The sequence below is a fragment of the Oryctolagus cuniculus genome, chromosome 1 (genome assembly GCF_051225735.1).
Source record: "Oryctolagus cuniculus isolate XC-2025 breed Fujian yellow rabbit chromosome 1, ASM5122573v1, whole genome shotgun sequence".
NCBI lineage: Eukaryota > Metazoa > Chordata > Mammalia > Lagomorpha > Leporidae > Oryctolagus > Oryctolagus cuniculus.
The window spans coordinates 45,115,729-45,135,929 of record NC_142867.1 but is presented as its reverse complement, the minus strand read 5'-3'; the positions used below and the strand labels follow the sequence as shown (position 1 = coordinate 45,135,929).

Sequence of the window (20,201 nt, the reverse complement as noted above, 5' to 3'; positions counted from 1 at the left end):
CTTTTCATGGGAGAGAATGAGGTTTCATTGCAGAATAGCATGTGAAATGAGAGATGCTGGTGTGGCCATATTTGGAAAATCAGACAGATACAGAGAGGAAAATGATAATTTGCTGCTACCTGTGAACACCAGGAGTTCAATCATTCATGTAGAGGCAGGTGCATCAGGCTTCCGTCAAGCAGCTTAATTTTCCTTAGGAAAGCAATAGTATGCACATTGTGTGTATAATTCAGGGGTTATCAGCTCTGCCTTGTATTTTTATCCCAAGGTTTAACAGGAGACTTTTCACTTATATGTCTCCTTGCTATAATGATTCATTTGAGTGTTACTTTTTTTTTTTATTTGACTCAGTGTTTAAAGTTTATCTTTTGCCTCATTAGGCTTGGCTAATTCTCATTCATCCTTTCATTAATGTCACTTTCTCCAGAAGACTTTCCTGACACATTGCCTAGATTATGTTCCCTGCATGAGTATGATTACAGCACCCTGCCTACCTCTTCTCCTAGAATTTATTATCTGATATTAGGCTCCGGCACACTGGGTATTAGTCCTGGTCAGGGCACCAGATTCTGTCCTGGTTGCTCCTCTTCCAGTCCAACTCTCTGCTAGACCCTGCACCCTCATGGGAGACTGGGGGGAGGCACCTGGCTCCAGGCTTCGGATTGGCACAGCACGTTGGCTGTAGTGGCCATTTGGGGGGTGAACCAACAGAAGAAAGACCTTTCTCTCTGTCCTCTGTCTCTGTCTTTCCCACTGCCTAACTCTAACTCTGCCTGTCCAAAAAAAAAAAAAAAAAAAAAAAAAAAAAAAACAGTCTGTTTTATCTGTAGATGGTAGGATCTGTGAAGGCAGGCCAAGTATTTTTGCCATTGTATTTCCTGAGCCTAGTTGATTGTTAAATTGAATTTTTTTTTTATCCATACTTTTTACATGTCTGGTATGGAGGGAAGGGAAAATAGCCAAGCCAAAGGCAGAGAGGGCCACACGTTTATCACAATACAGTTTTTTTTCTTCTTTCCATTCAACATCTGCCTCCTTTTCTTGTTGTCATGGAGAGACTCAATTATAGAAACTTCTCAACAAGCTTACCTTATATCCACTGGGATGCCATCCAGCTCCATCGGTAGATTCTGCCAGAATAAAGAAGAAAAAGGGAAATAACTCATGTGTAGTCAATCAAGAAAGACTAAGTACCCCCTAGACCATAAGGCTGAGAAAGCCTAGTGACTTCCTCTGCTTCAAGTACTTTCTTTTTAATACTTATTCCCATGAAAACTCATCAGAAGGTTGATGAGGCAGCAGAGATGAATTCTTGGACGCTTTTTCCAATCTCCATAAATGCATACTGTTATATTTCTAAGGTGGCATTTCCTTTGGTGGTTGGCCTGGCATATCTTTTATGGTCTTCTACTTTTTATTGTCTCAGCCCAGCCAGTTAAAAAGTAATATAACAATTATAAGTACCTATTAATGTATTAGGCACTGTGCAAACCTTTCAAATTATACTTTTCTTAACAGAAGTTATCAGCAGAGTAAATAATAGTCTCTCTCCTTTAATGGTGGAAGAATTGAGGCACAGAAGTAAGAATGCAACTGCTGTAGTCCAGACTATGCTTGTCTCTAAACATCTTATCTCCTTCTTGCCCTCCAAAAACAACCCACGATGAATACCTACTCTTCTCCCCATCTATCTTCTAGAGCCAGATTTCTAGGAAACAGTGAGGGGAATTGGGGACTTGGGTGTTCACTGTCCTCCCAACATCTTATGGTGTGATAAACTATACATAGTGCTGACTATATTCATTTCCTAGGGTAGCCATAACAAATTATCACACACTGGGTAACATAAAACAACAGCATTTTTTTCTCTAACAATTTTGGGTATTGGAATCTATAATCAAGAAGCCAGCAGCCTTGCTTTCTCCAAAGGCTGTAGGAGAGAATCCTTCCTTGCCTCTTCCAGCTTCTTGTGGCTCCTGGTGTTCCTTGACTTGTGGAAGCAAAATTCCAGTCTTTGCCTGCATCTCCACATGGGCTCTCTCCTCTTTATAATCTCCATGTGTTTTCTCTTCTAATGAGGACACTGTCATTGTATATGTGGAACACTGTAGTCCAGTTTGGACTTAACAAATTATATCTACAGAGACCCTATTTCTAAATAAATTCACATAATGAGATTCCAGGTGTACATGAATTTTGGAGCAACATTTTTCAACTGCCTGCAGCTTAGTATTGAAGAAGAATTCAACAAGGAAGAATTCATTGAAAATCATGGTAATAGGAATAGCCTCTTTGCAGGGTTCCATGTTTCTCTTTTAAAAACAAATATTTATTTGAATGCAGAAAGATAGAGAGGCAGAGAGAGACAGAGACATAGCTCACATGTGCTAGTTCACTCCCCAAATACTTGCAATGCCAGGGCTGGGCCAGGCCAAATGCAAGAGTTCAGAATTCTAGCTGTGTGTGCCACATGGATGACAAAAACCCAACTACTTGATCCATCACTCACTGCTTCCCAAAATGTGCATTAGCAGGAAGCTGAAATTGTGAACAGATCCAGGATTTGAGTCTAGGGACACAGGTTTCCCAAATAGTAGCTTAATTGTTGTGCTAAGTGTCCACCCTCTGTGTTGATATTCTTTTTCTTCAACATCTCTTCAGTTGACTGAGCCCCAGAGAAGCTGGGTGAGTAGTCTCAATCACTCATGAAGATGAAGGAAAAGGACTTTTCTCCTTTGCTGGTCTTCCTCCCAGTTCCTTTTGTTTTTCTGCACCATCGCCTTTTATTCATGAAGGGAAAGAAGAGCTAATTCACGATGAGAATTACTGAAGGAGAAGGCAAACTTTGGAGATAAAGAAAAGCAGTAACACAGCATTATTTTTCTTGCATGTTACTTTAGGTAGTTGTAGAAACAAAAGAATCACTAACCAGTTTCTTCACAGTAGAGAGGAAAGGTGTCGCTCCCCCACCCGCGGAGGAACGACACCGGACCCTGCGCTTTTCTCTTTCCCCGGCCCTTCCTGGGTTTGCTGCCGCTCCCCCACTTGTGGAGGAACGACGCCATCCCGGGTTAGCTGCCGCCTCCCCACCCCAGGGAGGGGCGGCACCCCCGCTGATTTCCCCGCTGCTTTCCCCGCTTCCGCGGTGGAGCAGCACACCGCCAGCCGGCTCTCTCAGGGGTTGCTCAGATGTTCCTCAGATGTTCCTGGTGCATGTTGTCTCTCTCCTCCTTTATAGTCCTCTTCCACCAATCCCAACTCTGCTGCCCACATGCCGAGCACGCTGCTCTCCTCCAATCAGGGGCAGGATCAGCTCCTGCAGCTTGTTAGCCGAATTGGTGAGGCAGCTGTTTGTAAGTTGTTCACCCTCTCTCAGCACCACATGATGGGAGATCAGATGCATAGAATTAGTCCTAGCAGTTCCAGCAATTTAGTCTAGTCTCAGTTGCTCCCCACAGAAAGGGTCTCAGACAAAGGCCACTTAGGAAATGGTTATGTGACCATTACATAAAACCTGAGCCAAACAAACTGCCTCGTCCCACTCTAGTGTGGATATTCCTATTGGACTATGTTTTTTTTTCTTCTAATGTCCAAAATATTTCACCAGAGTTTAGCTCTTTATTAATTTTGTAGTTTAATGAGGCATTTCTAAATTATCCCCATGGAACAAAACCAGCACTTACTGAATCTGCATTGCTTCCTGGTATGCTGCAGTGCATGTTTTTGCATGCTATTTCAGCTAATCTTTACAGAAGCTCTGTGATAACAGTCAGTCACAGACATTAAGTTACTGTCTCTGGTTTCCAAGTGAGCAGGTGAAAAATCTGGGTTTGTATCCAAGTCCTGTCTCTTTCCAGGATGCCATAAGGCCAAGGGACTTAGGACTCCTAGAAGAGAGCAACAGATTTCCTAGTAAAATGTTCCTTAAGCTATTGGAAAAGGCGTCATAGAAAATGCAGGTTAATATTACATTGTGATGATCATGTTAATGATAAGGATGATGGTGGTGGTGACAATGGTGAGGGCCTTTCCCATTTTTGGATCATCTACTATGTGTCCATAACAGTACCAGATGGTTTACATTCATGAGCACTCACTGTAGAAATGTTTCTTGAACAACTTCTCTGTTCATATCAGAGGAAACAAAGACTAAGACAAGCTTTTTACCCTTTCATTGTGGTATTATTGTTGGCAGTTTGTTGACACTGAAAATGGAGCCCAGAGAGTTCATAAAACTTCCTCTAAGTGACACTGCTGTCATTTGCATACGTATCTGACAGCCTCCAAGTCTTTGTCTCTTTCCATACAATCTTGGATACATCTGGAATGACTTTTCTTTCTTTTTTTAAAGAAAACAGTGACAAATTCTATTGTTTAGTAATAAAAGGTACATTTTGTGTTCAGGATCACTAACAATCAGGGAAATGCAAATCAAAACCACAATGAGGTTTCACCTCACCCCGGTTAGAATGGCTCACATTCAGAAATCTACCAACAACAGATGCTGGCGAGGATGTGGGGAAAAAGGGACACTAACCCACTGTTGGTGGGAATGCAAACTGGTAAAGTCACTTGGAAGTCAGTCTGGAGATTCCTCAGAAACCTGAATATAACCCTACCATTCAACTCAGCCATCCCACTCCTTGGAATTTACCCAAAGGAAATAAAATTAGCAACACAAAAGCTGTCTGCACCTTAATGTTTATTGCAGCTCAATTCACTATAGCTAAGACCTGGAATCAACCCAAATGCCCATCAACAGTAGCCTGGATAAAGAAACTATGGGACATGTACTGTATCAAATACTATACAGCAGTAAAAAACAATGAAATCCGGTCATTTGCAACAAAATGGAGGAATCTGGAAAACATTATGCTGAGTGAAATAAGCCAGTCCCAGAGGGACAAATATCATATGTTCTCCCTAATCAGTGACAACCAACCGAGCATCAAATAGGAAACCTGATGAAGTGAAATGGACACTATGAGAAACAATGACTTGATCAGCCCTTGTCCTGACTGTTGATGTACAATTTAATACTTTATCCCTTTTAGTATTTTTTTGTTCTACTTAATACCATTGGTTGAGCTATGTAATTAACACACAATTATTCTTAGGTGTTTAAAGTTAACTGAAAAGTGATCTCTGTTAAATATAAGAGTGGGAATAAGAGAGGGAGGGGATGTACAATTTGGGACATGCTCAAGCTGACTTGCCCCAAGTGGTGGAGTTAGAAATGTGCCAGGGGATTCCAATACAATCCCATCAAGGTGGCATGTACCAATGCCATCTCACTAGTCCAAGTGATCAGTTTCAGGTCACAATAGACCATAATGATAGGTCTAAGAGTCAAAAGGATCACATAAACAAGACTAGTGTCTGATAATACTAACTGATAGAATTAAAAAGTGAGAGAACGATCCAACATGTGAAGCGAGATACACAGCAGACTCATAGAATGGCAGTTGTCCTAAACAGCACTCTGGCCTAGAATCAGCCCTTAAGGCATTCGGATCTGCCTGAAGAGCCCTTGAGAGTATTTTAGGCATGGGAAGCCAAGACACTCTGGCAAAAAAAAAAAAAAAACTAAATTAAAGATCTCCGCAAGTGAGTTCCCAGTGGAAAGAACAGGCCATCAAGGCGGGTGCCGTGACTCACTAGGCTAATCCTCTGCCTGGCAGCGCCGGCACACCAGATTCTAGTCCCAGTCAGGGCACTGGATTCTGTCCCGGTTGCCCCTCTTCCAGGCCAGCTCTCTGCTGTGGCCCGGGAGTCCAGTGGAGGATGGCCCAAGTGCTTGGGCCCTACACCCCATGGGAGACCAGGAGAAATACCTGGCTCCTGCCATCGGATCAGCGTGGTGCGCCGGCTGCAGCGCACTGGCCACAGTGCGCTGGCCGCGGTGGCCATTGGAGGGTGAACCAAAGGCAAAGGAAGACCTTTCTCTCTGTCACTCTCTCTCACTGTCCACTCTGCCTGTTAAAAAAAAAAATAAAAAAAAAAAAAGGACAGGGTATCAGAGAAGGAGGTACCTTTCTCTGAAGGGAGGAGAGAACTTCCACTTTGACTATGGCCTTGTCGAAATAAGATCAAAGATGCCGAGCTCAGGGGGCTTCCATGGCCATGGCAACTCATGACTAGAGCCTGGGAAGATTGCTGATGCCTTAAACGAGAGTGGCAATTTGTTAAGTCAACAACAGGAGTCACTGTGCACTTACTCCCCATGTAGGATCTCTGTCCTTAATGTGTAGTTCAATGTGAATTAATGATATGACTAGTGCTCAAACAGTATTTGGTACTTTGTGTGCTGTGTGGGGGCAAACTGATGAAATCTTTACTTAATATATACTAAATTGATCTTCTGTATATAAAGAGAATTGAAAATGAACCTTGATGTGAATGGAATAGGAGAAGGAGCGGGAGATGGGAGGGTTGCGGGTGGGAGGGAAGTTATGGGGGGGGGGAAGCTATTGTAATCCACAAACTGTACTTTGGAAATTTACATCTACTAAATAAAAATTAAAAAAAAATACATTTTGGTTTTAAAAATTTCAAAAGTACAATGTAAAATAGTTTAAGTGCCTCCAACTTATATTCTATCCAACTCCCAGTGTAAATGTAAGTCACTGTTAATAATTTTATAATTTTTCCATGCATGTACAAATATATAAATGATTGATATACATTATACACCATAATTAATATATAATACTCTACATTCAGGTAGGAAACCCCTTGATTGGCTTATTACCTTATGCTTTGCTTTTCACTATTCTAATGGGGTGAGAGCTAGTTCCTTGTATTTCCTCTTCACTTTCTTATTGGCAACCCTACTGCTGCATCCATTCTGCCTATCACCCTACATTAGCTCAGAGTTTTGAGTTAAAACAACTTCTAGTTCTGGAGAACCAAGCCCTTTGCCACTGGTGTGGAGTTAATATATATTTTCTTTTTTTAACTTTTATTTAATAAATATTAATTTCCAAAGTACAGTTTATGAATTACAATGGCTTTCTCCCCACCATAACTTCCCTCCCACCCACAACCCTCCCATCTCCTGCTCCCTCTCCCATTCCATTCACATCAAGATTCATTTTCTTATATACAGAAGATCAGTTTAGTATATACTAAGTAAAGATTTCAACAGTTTGCACCCAACTGAAACACAAAATGTAAAATAATGTTTGAGTACTAGTTATAGTATTAATTCACATTGTACAACACATTAAGGACAGAGATCCTACATGGGGAGTAAGTACACAGTGACTCCTGTTATTGACTTAACAAATTGACACTCTTGTTTATGGCATCAGTATTCCCCCTAGGCTCTTCTCACGATATATGGAAGCATTTTGAGTTCACCGACTCTGATCTTATGAGTTAATATATATTTTCAAAGAGATCAAAAAACTCAGTGTGATCTGGGATTATAGAGATTGGTGTCAGAGGAGGTAGAAGTGGTTTAAGTTAATGTGGCTCCATCCAGGAGAGGGAATTGGAGACATGCATTCTTAAAGTGGAGAACTGAATTCTTGGGGCCCTCAAAGGCTCAGGTCCCTGATACTAGTATACCTGCTCTTTGTCAAAGATCTCAGCACCTAAGCTGAGCAGAGAAATCGCAAGGCTCCTAGCAGCCAGGAACTGCTTTGGGGCTCGGAAAATAATAGTATGAAGATCAGATAACCCTCCAAAAGCTTTGTCTAAGACCCCAGAACCATACTGGGATCTTGCTCATTGCAATGGAACCCAATAAGGAATGTGATTTAGTTGTCCCTTTGGGCCCAAAAAGTTCTTAGAATTGTATTTATTTTGACTTACAAAAATGATACATGAACTCAAGAACTGTGGTATATTATAAATATCATGTACTTTTGGTCCTAAAGTACAATATTCAGATATCACGTTTGGAAACTGAGAATCTTCTTGTAATTGATGTATATGTTTTATACATAATTACGCCCTTGATATTACTACTAAATACATTTCATTTTTCAATTAAGCAAATCTGGTATATCCCTAGGATATTAAAAAAATAATTAACATTCCTAAACTCTATTATTGGAAGAACAATTCATGCAAGTAGAACCTTTGACTAGTCTTTGTATCTTTTTCTTAAAACATGGAGAGAGAAATTAGTTAACTTGGGCCACGCTGTGATGTAGCAAATAAAGCCCCTGCCTGCAGTGATGGCATCCCTATGGGCGCCAGTTCTAGTCCTGGCTGCTCCACTTCTGATCCACCTCTCTACTATGGCCTGGGAAGGCAGTTGAAGATGGCCCAAATCCTTGGGCCACTGTACCTCCATGGGAGACCCGGAGGAGGCTCCTGGCTCCTTGCTCCTGGCTTTGGATCAGCTCAGCTCCAGCCACTGCGGCCATCTGGGGAGTGAACAAATGGATGGAAGACCTCTCTCTCTCTGCCTCTCCTTCTCTCTCTGTGTAACTCTGACTTTCAAATAAGTATTAAATATATCTTTTAAAAAATTAATTAACTTATTTTAAAACTTCTTCTTTTATCATTTTAATAGCTTTATTGAGGTAAAGTTTGCCTAGGATAATGTTTGCCTCCTTAGAATGTTTAACTTAAAGGTTTTAGATATAATTTCAGAGTCTTGTACAATAATTATTATAATCTAATTGTAAGACATTTCTGTCACCTCAAAGGCAAAACTGGTACCCATTAGTATCATTCCTTATTCTACTGAGCTTTATCCTGAGTAAGCACTAATCAGCTTTCTATTTGTAAATATGTGTCTATTCTGGACATTTCATACAAATGGAGTCATTCAATTTTTTTCTTTTTGTGACTGGCTTCTTTCATTTAGCATAATGATTTTGAGGTGATACATGTAGAACGCATCAGCACAGCATTCTGTTCTATTGTTGAATAATATATGCAGGTACACCTCGTTTTGTTTACAGATTTAGGAATGGGCATTTGGGTTTTTGTTCACATTTGGCTACGATGAATAATGCTGCTGTGAAGATTGTTTGCATGTTTGTGTGGTCATATATTTTCATTCCTCCACGATATATACCTAGCAGTAATAACCCTGCTTTTAATAGTTTGAAATACTAATTTGCAAAGTGATTGAAATGTTTTGCATTACCATTATCAATGTACAAGGGATGAAATTTCTTCACACTGTTGTCAAGTTGTAAATGTCTCTAGATTATAACCATTGCAGTGGGTATGAAGAGGCATCTTGCTATAGTTTTGTTTTGGATTCCTCTAGTTACTAATCATGTTGAGCATCTTTTCATGTGCTTATTAGTTATTTGAATAGCTTCTTTGGGAAATCTCCATTTAAATATTTCACTCACTTTACAAATGTGTTATCTTTCTGTTACTGAGTTATAAAAATTCTTTAAACAATTTTTAATTACAAATTTTAGCAGATATAAAATTATACGTATTTGTGGGGCATTATATGGTGTTTTGATACATGTACATATTGTGTAATGTCCAATCAGGATAAATATATCTATCTCCTTTAATATTTAACATTTTTAATAATAAAAACATTCAAAATCATGTCTTCTAGTTTTTTATAATAAAGAAACTTGCCAAACATTAAGCTTATCTATAGTCACCCTACTGTGCAATAGAACTCCAGAAATCTTACTCCTATTAAGCAATAGCTTAGTACTAGATTATCAACCTTTCCCAATTCCCTCTTCTTTCCTACATCCCCAGGCTGGAAATCATCATTATACTTTAACTTCTGTAAGATCTTATGTTTGTACTCCATATGGAAGTTAGATCATGTAATGCATATCTTCCTGTGTTTGGTTTATTTCATTTAAAATAATGATCTCTAGTTTCCTTTTTATTGTTGTCAAATACAAGATTTCATCTCTTTTTAGTACTGATTAGTATTCCATTATGTGTATTTACCACATTTTCTGTAGACATTCATTTTTGGATGGACCCAGGTTGTCGGCATTTCATGGCTAGTGTAAACAGTGGTGCCATAAAGATGGGAGTGCAGATGTCTCCTTGACAGATTGATTACATTTCCCTTGGCCATTTATACCCAGTAGTGTATGAATGGTAGTTCTATTTCAGTAGGTTTAAATAATGTTTTATTTATGTATTTTTTCTTTTTTCCCCAAAGAAACCTTTTATTTAGGGAATACAAACTTCATGAATTTCATAAGTACAACTTTAGGAATATAGTGATTCCTCCCATAGTACCTGCCCTCCCACCCACACTCCCACCCCTCCACCTCCTCCATGTTCTCTCAATCCCAATCCCATTTATTTGAAAGTGTGTGTGTGTGTATGTGTGTGCAATAAACAAATATATCAATATGTAATTATTATTTGTGTTTCACTTTTAACCACTTGCGTATGTTGCTCTCCAATACTTGATTCAATTACCTTTCCTCTATTTGAATTCTCTGTGACTTCTCTGCAGCTTTTGATGGCAAGGCTATTGTACTTTATTTATAATATCTTCTCTTCCTTCTTTCCTCTTTTCCTCCCTCCCTCTCTGTCCCCCCCTCCATCTCTCTCTCTCCCTTTTTCGCTACTTTCCTTCTCTTTCCTTACGATAACTTTACTTCTCCTCCCCATCCCTCCTTCCTTTCCCTTCTTCTCCTTCTTCCCTTTTTTCCTCTTTGTTTGATAAATGGCTATTTGTAGTATGCACTTAAATTTCAGAAACTCTGCTGGTGGTTGGGAATAAAGAAAAGGAAGATATAGTTTCTTTTTTTATATTGGAAGTTTTATTTTGAAAGCACTATTCTGTATCCAGGCAATATTCTTTTTTTAAATTTTATTTAATAAATATAAATTTCTAAAGTACAACTTTTGGATTATAGCAGCTTTTTCTCTCCATAACCACCCTCCCACCCAAAACCATCCTATCTCCCGCTCCCTCTCCCATCACATTCTTCATCAAGATACATTTTCAATTATCTTTATATACAGAAGATCAGTTTCGTATATACTAAGTAAAGATTTCAACAGTTTGCACCCACACAGAAGCACAAAGTATAAAGTACTGTTTGAGTACTAATTATACCATTAATTCACATAGTACAACACATGAAGGACAGAGATCCTACATGGGGAGTAAGGGCACAGTGACTCCTGTTGTTGATTTAACAATTGACACTCTTATTTATGACATCAATAATCAGTGAAGCTCTTGTCATGAGCTGCCAAGGCTATGGAAGCCTCTTGAGTTCGCCAACTCTGATCTTATTTAGACAGGACCATTGTCAAAGTAGAAGTTCTCTCTTCCCTTCAGAGAAAGGTACCTCAGAAGATGTACTTTCTATCCTCAGGAAATGTGTGCTTTAGTACAGGAAGAAACTGTTCATTCCTAGCTAATATATTAATAAATATAAAATTATGACTGATTAATATTATGAAGGACAAATGCTGGGTATTTTTAGATCATTTTATAGGAGAAATGTCCCCAGTCAAATAAATCATGCCTTCTATGTCTTTTGATATTAGGACTGACTTGATATTCCAAGGGTAAGCAAATGTTATCAGCGTTAAGAGGAAAGAGCATGAGAGAATTCCTGCAGTGAGACGTAACAAGGTCTTTTTCCAAAAGGTAATGCCAGTGTTGGAGAAGAGCATGCAGCAAAGGGAATGAGATTGAATCATACTGAATCATTAGCTGAAAACTGTCTTAAAATATTTGTCTTTATTTTAAGAATATTGGAGAATTTTTCTTCCAGATATAGCAAGATGATCAGCTTTGAATTTCTAAAAGATTGCTCCAAGTGCAGTATGAAGAGTGCATTTAGGAGGCCAACAGTGAATGTGGGGAGATGCACTGGGAGAGTGGTCCTAGGGAGAGATAATTGTAACTTGGATGAAGGTGGTAGCAATGGGATTATAGACACGAGAATTTGAGACATTTTCAAGAGAAAAATCTACAAGATGTGGCGATTGATTGATTATAAGGGATTAAGGAAGAGAGCGGTATCATGACTCTGTTTCCTCTGCCATGGTTTGACACTGACTTCTTTGGTTTGAATGTACCATCCTATAGTCTCAGGCCAAATACAACCTCTTTGTCCTTGTTTCTTCATTTATAAAATAAATATGATAATAATGCTTAATTCATATGGATACAATAATACAATTCAGCAGTTACCTGAATTGTATTACATAAAAATACAATATATTAGATAAAAATTATTTATGTGGAATCTCAATTCTTAGTGCTGTTTAGGAAATGAGCAGAGGAGGAAAGTGTCCAATTTCCAAGTAAAACACTAGAAATTTTTTATTCATTCGAAGATGGACCAGTTCCATTTTTTTTTTAAGATTTATTTATTTATTTGAAAGTCAGAGTTACACAAAGAGAGGAGAGGCAGAGAGAGAGGTCTTCCATCCGATGGTTCCCTCCCCAATTGACTGCAACAACTGCAGCTATGCTGATCAGAAGCCAGGAGCCAACAGCTTCTTCTGGGCCTCCCATGCGGGTGCAGGGGCCCAAGGACTTGAGCCATCTTCCACTGCTTTCCCAGGCCATAGCAGAGAGCTGGATTGGAAGTGGAGCAGCCAGGTTTCAAACCGGCACCCATATGGGATGCCGGCGCTTCAGGCGAGGGCATTAACCTGCTGTACCACAGCGCTGGCCCCAATTCCATTCTTTTTGGTTCTTCCCTCTCACAACTAAAACATACTTGAAGACTCTGAATGTTTGAAAGAAGAACTGTTTGGGAACTGTGGAATTTATAAAACAACAACAAAATATGATGAGTTCCTTTTTTTTTTCTTTTCTTCTCTTCCTCTTGCTCTTTTGTCCTTTAATTTTTTTTTTCCCCATTGGTCTCCTCTGTATCCTACATTGGGGTTCAGAATAAGCCACACCTGGAATGGCCAAAAGGCATAGGCAAAATTAGCTACAAAGAAAGCCACCCCCCAGTGAAAGAAGCAAGAAAAAGGGGGACCAACAAATAGAAAATCTTTTTGAAAATATTCATCTTATGGAAAACCATTAGAAGCAGACTAGGCTCTCAGTCCTTTCCTGGATTAATGTCACAGAAGAGAGCAGAGCAAGGTATGCTCACTGTCTCACCACTTTTTCCCTCCCAAGTAGGGAGCAGAATTTCCAGTTCCATCCATCATTGACAAGGTGATATGAGGTGAGGCTAACATTATATCTTTAATGGTGACTGAATGCTTTCCTCCTCAAAACTGACAGCAAAGCTGTGATGAATACTTTCACCCACCACTTTTGTGCATTCTAACACTGGAAGTCTTATCCAATACAATAAAGCATCAAAGGAAATTAAAAGGCTTGCAGAATTGAAAGAAACAAGTGAAGGTATTCTTAGAGATTGCATGATGTCTATGTAGAAATCTTCAGGAATCTACAAAAAATACTGTACAACTAATAAATGAGTTTGACAAGGTTATAAGCTGTAAGATGTTCATACAGAAGTCAATTGTATTCTTATGTATCTGCAATCAGTATTTAGAAAACACAATAACAGATAACCTACAGCTGTTTCAAAATAAAACAAAATACCTCATAATCAATCCAATAAAGCATATACAGAGTGATATTTACAAAACATTAATGAAGGAAATAAAAGCATATGTAAGTAAACAGAGAGAAATACTGCATTCATGGATTGGAATGCTCAGTAAAGATCTCAGTTCTCCACAGGTTGACCCGTTCATAAGTTTTACAGAACTCCTATCAGAATCCCATTAATCTGAATCTAAAATTTACATAGAAAAGCAAATGAACTGAAAAAACTAAAAGAATTGTGAAAAGAAAAAGTAGGAAAATCTCTCTACTTCATATTAAGGACTTCTGTACAGACACAGTAATAAAAATAGTGTGGTATTGGCAGAGGAACAAACATATAGATCAATGGAATAGAATAACATAACCCAGAAGGAAACCAATACAAATATAACTAATTGGTTTTGACAAAGGCATAAAATCAATTCAAGAGAGGAGTTAAATAGCTCTTCAACAGCTAATGTTGGAGAAATTGGACATGCATAGTCAAAATGCTATAAAATGTAAAATGTTATATAAAATTACATCAAATGGATCATGCATTTATATATAAAATGTAAAACTTTAAAACTGATGGGAAAAATGAGAGAAAATGTTTGGAATCCAGGGTTACTCAAAGCATTCTTAGATATAATGTTAAAAACACCCTCCATTAAAGAAAATATGATACTTTGAACATAATAAACATTAAAATCTTTTTGCATTGTGAAAGATTATAATCAGTGGATGAAAACACAAACTAGGGTCTGGCGCTGTGGTGCACTAGGTTAATCCTCTGCCTGCAGCACCAGCATCCCATATGGGCACCAGTTCTAGTCCCAGTTGCTCCTCTTCCAGTCCAGCTCTCTGCTGTGGCCTGGGATGGCAGTAGAAGATGGCTGACATGCTTGGGCCCCTGCACCCACATGGGAGACTGGGAAGAGGCACCTGGCTCCTGGCTTCAGATCAGCACAGCTCCAGCCATTTGGGGAGTGAACCAGTGGAGGGGAGACCTTTCTCTCTGACTCTCTCTCTCTCTCTCACTGTCTGTAACTCTACCTGTCAAATAAATAAATAAAATCTTTAAAAAAAGAGAAAATACAAACTATAGATGTGAAAAATATTGGCAAACCAGATTTTCAGAAATGGCTTCTTAAATCCGTACAGTGGAATCTTACTCAGCAGTAGAAAGAAATGAATTATTGATGCAGGGATCTGGCTTGAAATCAAGGGTGTTATGCTTAGTAAACAAAGTTGATCTTGAAATGTACTTATGTATAATTCCATTTATATAACATTTTCTAAATGACAAATTATGGAGATAGAAAACGCCTTAGTATTTGACAGGGGACAGGGATTGGGAAGGGTGCATGTAGGAGAATGTCAAGTTAGCCCAGATACAAGGAGATAGCAAGATTGTTTTGATAGTTGCGTGAATTTATGTTTTGGATAATATTGCTTAGAACTATCCACATACTTGTGTAATACATACTTACACATAATACACAAGTGAGTATAAGCTGAATTAGACTTGTTAATGGGAATATGCCAGTGTTAATTTATCAGTTTGATGGGCAACCATGTAAGATGTCACTGTTAGGAGAAATTACACTAATGGTACATAGGACCTTTGTACTTCTTTCTGTGAACCTATGATTTTTTTAAAGTAAAAATGATCTACATTGTGTCCAACATCATAGAAATCCCATTGGATCACATTGTAAAATAGATTTTTAGAAAGAATATAGGAAAGGAAGGACAAGGAAGTTTCAGTTTCAGATGTGCAACTTATTTTCTTTTATATGAGAGGGAGATCATGTTAAAAATTTTATTAATATAAAAAACAGATTTCATGTATTTCATAAGTACAATTCTAAGAAAATAATCATACTTTCCTCTCCTTTTCTCCCTTCCTCAATCCCCCTTATTCCTTCCCTTTTTTCTTTAATTTTTTCAAAAACATAATTTCAGTCCATTCTATTATCACAGCCTTAATGCACCAGTTACCATAATATTCAACAAGTAAAACATATAAAGACCATTGTTCCACAGTAGTATAAACAAGGGCTAAAAATAATAATCAAATTTATATGCTTTTTAAAAAAATGCCTTCTGTACTCCAAACTAGTTTTTTTCATTTGTAAAATGTGACTGAAAGACTCGATGGACATATCCCATTGTAAGAACTTTGTCAAGAAATCACTTTGAACAAAGTAAAGGCAAAGCCAGTCAGACCCCAGACATGAGTCATTTGCAGTCAGAGTTGAAGTAACTGTTTCAGGAGCTTGTTTGGGTCTTGCCTAGTTGGCTAAGGAACAAATGATAATGGCTATTGATGGTAGTCTTTCTGTTGCTGAGATGGGTTGGTTAGAGTCCTTCTGAGATAGTCCTTGGAAAGGAAAGGAGGAGGAAGGGAAAAGAAATTATGTGATAATGACAGTGCTTACTGAGTACTCAAATATTGAGTAGCATAACAATATTCTTATCATCATCATTATTATTGGTGGAGAGACAGATTAATACCACAATCATTATCTTTTGTTCTGAGAAGTTGGATATTCCAAATATACTGTAACCAAACTAAGGTCAGACATCAATAATTATAAACATGCATTCTTCACCTTCTCAGTCTACAGTCAGATTTCCTGGGGACCATAATTGATATTAAACAAATACTTCTTTGAACCTTACAAGAGGTATTCTAAATTAATTTTCTTCAAATGCCTAACTGTTTATTGCCTTTCTGCCTGAAGTACTAGCCTATAAAGTAAATAAAATGTTTTCTCAATCATTATTTACCCAGCACCCAATGATTAAGTCTGCTCACAAGTAATTGCAGCAGCAGCAGAAGCAGCAGCGATAGTAGTAACAATGATAAAATAGCTTTCACTTATGGAGTCCTTACCGGTTGCAATGTCCTGTAATAAATATTTTCCCTGTATAACTAATTTAACCCTTATCACAGTCCTAGGAGATAGGTTTAGTTTAACTACTAACCACATTTTATTCTGTGAAATTTAGACACACAGAATCTTAGTAGCTTACTCAAATTCTTAGCTAGAAATTGGCATATTAGGATCTTCTAATCCAGGCCACTTGGCTCTGGAGTCTGTACTTCTAATCTCTAGACCATGATTCCTTCAAAAGCACTTAATCATGTTGCTTTTGCAGCATTTCCAGCAATTGGAAAGGAGAATTTCCAGTGACTGGAAAGGGAAAATTTAAGGAGACTGCATTTTTCTTTTTGCCTCCTCTGTTTAGCACTGTTTTGAAGGCCCTAGTTGATTTGAAAACTTCTGCAGTTTTGGTGGGAACTTGGGGTTAATATAGAAGAAGACTCTTAATTTTTGGCAGAATGAAATAACTCCCATATATTTTGGTTTACTTGTAACTGCATACAGCTTTCTTGTAACGGTTGTTATATGATGATCCACTTGATGTCTAGATTTACAACCTAAGCCCCCTTGCTTCCCACTTTTGTGACATTAGGTAGGTTATTTAATATCCTTTTGTCTCAATTCTTTTATTATAAAATGAGCACATCACACATACTTCATATGATTACTGAGAGAATTAAATGACATATAAAATATTTAGTGCATATTAGGTAAGGCATTAATGATAAAACTCACAAATATGGTCAAAATATATTTTTATATAATTGCCTTGAAATAGGTAGAAGTACTGACTTTTACAAAAGTTCCAAGATGTGTGAAATCCATGTGTTCTAGAAAGCAGGTATGAAGATTTATGGCAAGAATATGAGTTTGAAGTGTTTGAAGGTAAGAGAGACACAGATAATTTAACTATAGTGGGAGAGTATTTTTTGGATCAGGCCAACAATATTGAAAAACAGAGGCAGAAGCAAACACATTCATTTGCAGGACTCCTCTCAAAGAAGACAGTTTGATTTAAGAATATTGGGAGTCCAGATCAGGTAGAAAAGGATAGACTAGACTTTTGGAATGTTTCTTAAAAACCACACTTTCTCTAAACTGTTATTTTGTCTTTGGTGCCTTTCCTGGGAAACTTTGGGAAAACCATGAACATTCTTTTCTCAAAATTTATTCATTGATTTATATGAAAGGGAGGGGAGAGAGGAGAAAAAAATCTTCCATATGCTGGTCCACTCTATCAAATGCAGCAGCAGGTGCTGGAGCCATGAACTCCATCTGGGTCTCCCACAAGGGTGGCAGAGACTCAAATACTTGAGCCATTATCTACTATTTCCCAGGATATTAGCAGGAAGCTGGATCAATAGCAGAAAATCAGGAACTCAAACCAGCATTTCAATGTGGGATGTGTGTATGTTGTATGCAGCAGCTGTGGCACAACACCCAACCCATCTTCTCTGTTCTTAAAAGATTATCTCAAACCTACTTGTAGTGAGAAGACTTTTTTCTCCTTCATATTGAAAGGAATTTTACCCCTCTAATGAACTTTCACGCAGTTTATTTTTCTTATCTGGTGTGGCCACACATGCCAGTTTTTCCAGATCATTCTGAGTTCTACCTATTATCCCTACTATTATTTGTGAAGCACCCTTTCACTATAAACTATGTGCTGTTGGTTCTCAAAACTCTTATCACTTCTCCCATGTGTTCCTGTCAGTTACATATTAATGTCTTATGGCACCTATTAACATGCTCATGACATCAAAGTTCATATCTTCTCACCTTTGTATTCCTACTATAGACCCTAATAATTATCAAATGAATTTAAATAAGGAGATTGAAAACTCTTGGAGTCTAACTTTATATGCCTAGACTTTTTAGTCTCTAACATCATCTGGCATTGCACCTGCACATACTAGGTACTTGATAGGTCTGTAAATTTGGTTAGACAGCCATAGGCTTCAGCTATTTCTGGAGTGTGCTGGAATGATTTTCACACTAGAAGTATGTGCTCATAAATCTTTTCTTCTCTCATTGCTTTCTACCCTGTGCATGTTTCTCATTGACAATTCGGTTTGGAGTTAAGACTTAACAAACATTTTTCTTTATAAAAATTTCAGGTCTTAAATCGAGTCAGATGTGTATCTGTGTTTTACCTCAGTTGTTTTTCAGTGACTAAAAGAGCTATTTTATGAAATTTAACTCATCTCATTATGAAGCCCATGGTAGGAAATTTAAAATGAAAATTAATGAAGATGGATGATATTTCAATTGATTGGTACATTGATTTAACAGTTCACTTAACAAACTATATTGGATTTTTAGTTTCATTCCAAAGTTAGTGTAATTTCATTGGAATTAACAGCTGGGATTTCTAGTCTTATATTCCTTTATGATTTAACAGTTCTACTTGTTTTTTTTTCTTAAATTTCTTTTTTTTTAAATTTTTTGACAGGCAGAGTTAGACAGTGCGAGAGAGAAAGAAAAGTCTTCCTTTTTCAGTTGGTTCACCACCCAATAGCTGCTGCAGCCAGCACGTTGCAGCCAGCGTGCTGCGCCAATCTGAAGCCAGGAGCCAGGTGCTTCCTCCTGGTCTCCCATGCGAGTACAGGGCCCAAGGACCTGGGGCATCCTCCATTGCACTCCTGGGCCACAGCAGAGAGGTGGACTTCAAGAGGAGCAACCGGGACAGAATCCGGCGCCCCAACCAGGACTAGAACCCGGGGTGCCAGTGCCACAGGCAGAGGATTAGCCTAGTGAGCTGCGGCGCTGGCCTTTTTTCTTAAATTTCTAAGTTACTATACCAAATTTTAAAGGAATTTAAAGATATATACTTTCCTTTATTGTTTAATTATAGAATAGTCATTTGACCAATTCTCTATACTTCCTGATTGTTGAGAAGGAAGAATAGTTGTCTGTGAAATCTTGGTTTCTATCTTAGAATATTTTAGCCCATTTTGCAGAGTTTGATCCATTTCCTTTATGGCAAGGATGCCCCAGATATCTGAATATTTATAACAATATCACTACATATTGGAAAACCCTGAGGTTAAATTCTGAACCTTATAAAAATGTGCTATATAGAAAGTTAAAGTTAGAATGCTGAAGTCCCTTAATTAGCACCCTAAGAGTAAACACCTTTTCTACTCAGAACACTACCTGTGCTTGCCAACAATCCCTGTGATCTGTACTATTCCTTTGAAAACACTTATTACTAAGTACTCTTTTGGTAGGCTTTATTAGCTTGGCTTCCCTTTCCAGTTTTGTCCTCTTTGTTTTAAAGACATTGTGGAAACTCTTTTTTTTTTAAACCTTAGGGTAAGATTTCCTGAGCTCTGCACTGTCAACATATGGGGTGTGCTAATTTTGTACTGTGGTAGGCTCTCCTGTGCATTCTAGGAAGAGGCTAGGCAGATTCCAGTTGTATTTCCTGCCATCAATCATGATTACCAAAAATATCTTCAGATATTATCAAATGTTTCTTGGTATAGGGTGCAAAATTGCCTCCTGGTGGAAACCACTGCCTTGATACCTCTGTAGAGGCTTTTTCAGCAGACGGAATGAGCAGTGAACTTAGAGCGAGTTACATGAAGTCTTTCACCTCTGTGCCATTCCATTTCTGTCTCTGCATTGTGAGAATAATACCATCTTTCTTCCAGAGTTGTAGAGATTTCAATCACATCAGGTACAGAAAACTTCCAGGAATATAGTTAAGACCTGTATCATTGTGATTCTTATTTGGTGAGTTCCAGCTAATTTTCCCAACACCAGTGATTCCAACTTAAGAAATGGTATCTGTTCTTCTCCCTCCCTACTTTTTC

General features: G+C 38.2%; 1 protein-coding gene across 2 annotated transcripts in view; it reads left to right on the top strand.

The window, feature by feature from the left end:
• The window catches only part of NELL1 (neural EGFL like 1), a 1,050,155-nt gene that overhangs the window by 610,892 nt on the left and 419,062 nt on the right, over window positions 1–20,201 (top strand). The gene's annotated exons all lie outside the window — the stretch shown is intronic.